Source organism: Callorhinus ursinus, unplaced genomic scaffold (genome assembly GCF_003265705.2).
Source record: "Callorhinus ursinus isolate GAN/ISIS: 27379988/994484 unplaced genomic scaffold, GSC_fseal_2.0 scaffold5, whole genome shotgun sequence".
NCBI lineage: Eukaryota > Metazoa > Chordata > Mammalia > Carnivora > Otariidae > Callorhinus > Callorhinus ursinus.
The window spans coordinates 20,513,664-20,517,268 of NW_027397067.1; positions in this window are offsets into that span (position 1 = coordinate 20,513,664).

Sequence of the window (3,605 nt, forward strand, 5' to 3'; positions counted from 1 at the left end):
GTTCCATGATTCATTGTTTGCGTATAACACCCAGTGCTTCATGCAGTACATGCCCTCTTTAATACCCATCACCAGGCTAACCCATCCCCCACCCCCCTCTCCTCTAGAACCCTCAGTTTGTTTCTCACAGTCCATAGTCTCCATGGTTCGTCTCTCTCCCTCCGATTCCCCCCCTCTTCATTTTTCCCTTCCTGCTATCTTCTTTTTTTTAACATATAATGTATTATTTGTTTCAGAGGTACAGGTCTGTGATTCAACAGTCTTACACAATTCACAGCGCTCACCATAGCACATACCCTCCCCAATGTCTATCACCCAGCCACCCCATCCCTCCCAACCCCCACCACTCCAGCAACCCTCAGTGTGTTTCCATAGATTAAGAATTCCTCATATCAGTGAGGTCATATGATACATGTCTCTCTCTGATTGACTTATTTCGCTTAGCATAATACCCTCTAGTTCCACTATTATTTCTTAAATAATAAATAAATGATAAAACTATCATATCACTTTTTGGTATGTTTTTATGGGACTTGCATTTCAAGATGCATTTTAATTTGTGTTTATTTCATATTTCTCCTCCTACTTTATAACCTTTTCAAGACCAAAGACCAGGTTCTAACCTATTACTGTATCCCTGATACGCACCTTTTTTTTAAAAGATTTTATTTATTTATTTGACAGAGACACGGTGAGAGAGGGAACACAAGCAGGGGGAGTGGAAGAGGGAGAAACAGGCTTCCCATTGAAGGATCGAGCCCTGCATCGGGCTCGATCCCAGGACCCGGGGATCATGACCTGAGCCAAAGGCAGACGCTTAACGACTGAGCCACCCAGGTGCCCCCCCATACACATCTTAAGTTAGTGCTTTGGACAGAGATATTAAAGAAATGTTTCTGAATGAGTAAATAGATGAATAAATAAATGTATCAAATAGCCAACACACTGGCCTGAATCAACTTCTACTAATCACTGGTCCCACATTCCAAGCTCAGAACTTGATACTGCAATTACTGCTTGTGGCTTTATCTGATAATCTTAGTATAAAAGATTACTATTTTCAAGTGGCAATACTGTTCACCTAAAAACTCCCTTGGTCCCATATCTCCATTAAGATACTTCCCTATTGGGGGGGTGGGAGGATGGGTTAGCCTGGTGATGGGTATTAAAGAGGGCACATTCTGCGTGGAGCACTGGGTGTTATGCACAAACAATGAATCATGGAACACTACATCAAAAACTAATGATGTAATGTATGGTGATTAATATAACAATAAAAAATTATTTAAAAAAAAGATACTGCCCTATTTCTCACTATCCTTGTCATGCAATTTCTTTTTCTTCTTTTTTTTCCCCCTTTAAACATTTATTTATTTATTTTAGAGAGAGAGAGAGAGAGAGAGAGCGCGCATGAGCTGGGGGAGGGCCAGACGGGGACACTTTCAAGCAGACTCCGCCCTGATCGCCGAGCCCGAATACGGGCTTGATCTCATGACCCTGAGATCATGACCTGAGCCAAAGGCAAGAGTTGGATGCTTAACCAACTGCACAATCCAGGAGTCCTTGTATCTTTGATTTCTTTTTTTTTTATTGTTATGTTAATCACCATATATTACATCATTAGTTTTTGATGCAGTGTTCCATGATTCATTGTTTGTTCATAACACCCAGTGCACCATGCAAAACGTGCCCTCCTCAATACCCATCACCAGGCTAACCCATCCCCCCACCCCCCTACCCTCTAGAACCCTCAGTTTGTTTTTCAGAGTCCATCATCTCTCATGGTTCGTCTCCCCCTCTTAAAAAAGAGTTGTCTGTGCTTGAATGAAGTGGTGATATTTACTGTGAGAGAAAAAAATAAACACAAAAATAAGTGGAATGGGAGGGTAGGGGGCAGAGATCAGATCATACACTCATTTTGACCTATGTTGGGTTTGAGATACCTGTGAGACATCCAGGTGGCAATGCCAAGTGCACTGTTGTGTGGTCAGCTTATTCTCCACCCCTTCACTTACTCTTCTCGCTACGCCCACAAATGTGGGCCGGTCCCTAGCCAATCCCCATTTCCACCTGCACTTTTACCTAATAGACATCAAATACATGTTTGCTGAATCAGATAAATCCATTCAACATTTGTCCTATTACCCCCTCTTCTGATAGCTCATGATTTTCTTCCTTTTGTTATTTTCTCCTTTCTTTCCTTCTTGTCTTTCCCCTTTCCTCCTGCTACAACGTATATTTATTTGAGCACCTATTATATGCCAAAGTCCATGCTGAGCCTCAAGAATACAGTTTTTAGCATAAAAAGGTAATTTCTCTCTCGGAATTTACAATTATGGCACTGATATAAAATAAGCCCAAGAATAAAATTAGTAATGAACAATGCTGGTATGTTCTGTGGAGCAAAAGCCCATGGCATGTTGTATTGAGTGTGGCTGCTATAGTATGGCCGGGGTTGGGGGGGAAGGGAAAGTTCCGTAAAGGCGGGGTCTGAGAGCTGGAGGAATATTGATATGAACTCGGGTCATAAGGGCAAGAGCCCAGAGAAGCCTGGGCAGAGGACCAGTGTTTGGAGGGGGAGCACACGGAGTTCAAGGTACTGAAAGGTGGGTGCGTGGGTGGCTGAGAACAGAGGGTAAGGGAAGGGTCCTGCAAAATGAGCTGTGCATGCTGTCCATTTTATTTAATTTTTTGACTTTTTCTTCTCCTTTTTCTCTTTTGGTTTTTCTTTTTCTTGTGTATTCTTTTGCCTTTGTTATTTGATTTTATTTTTATTTTTTAACAGCCTAGATATTGGATAACCAAGATAAGATTTAATTTGCATTTAATTGTCTTCCCGATATCTAGATGTATACTCTAAATGCAGGATTTGAAAAACATTAGAACTTGGAAATGAGTTCAAGGGGATTTATATTCTTAAAAGCTGAAATGACATTTAAAATATTTAAATTATACCTTAAAAAGGAAGAATTTAAGAGTACCCAGTACATATTGAGTGAGGATGCATGATGCATTCGTGTAGTGAAATGTTAAAACCTACTTATGTCTGTTTCTTTTTTTTGATTTGCTGCCCACCTGTATGCAGTTGGTTAGTTACCATGGAGCTTTTGATGATTATTCAGGTTTTAATTGTTTTGATTCAGAGCATATATTGTTCAATGTATACCCATAATAGACTACTGAATAAAAATAAGAGCTGTAAAGAACACATGTTCCAGAAATAGAACATTAATGAAAACCATAAAAATAATAAAAATTCTGCACAATCACCCCGATATACAATTCAATAGACCTGTGCAATGCGTTCATCTAATCGAATTTTTTACACCAAATTACCTCTCGTACTTTAGAAATAGAATTAAAAAGAGTAAGTATGGTGATTAGTATATCTAAATTGACTTTACATTTATTACAAATAAAAATGATAAATATGCACAATATATAATTTGTGGATAAGTGCTTGCAAATACCAGACTCATATAGATTAATCTTTTTAAAACTTTTGAAAGTGTTTTAAGGGCACCTGGGTGACTCAGCCGGTTAAGCATCTGCCTTGGGCTCCTGTCATGATCCCGGGGCCCTGGGATGGAGCCCTGCATTGGGTT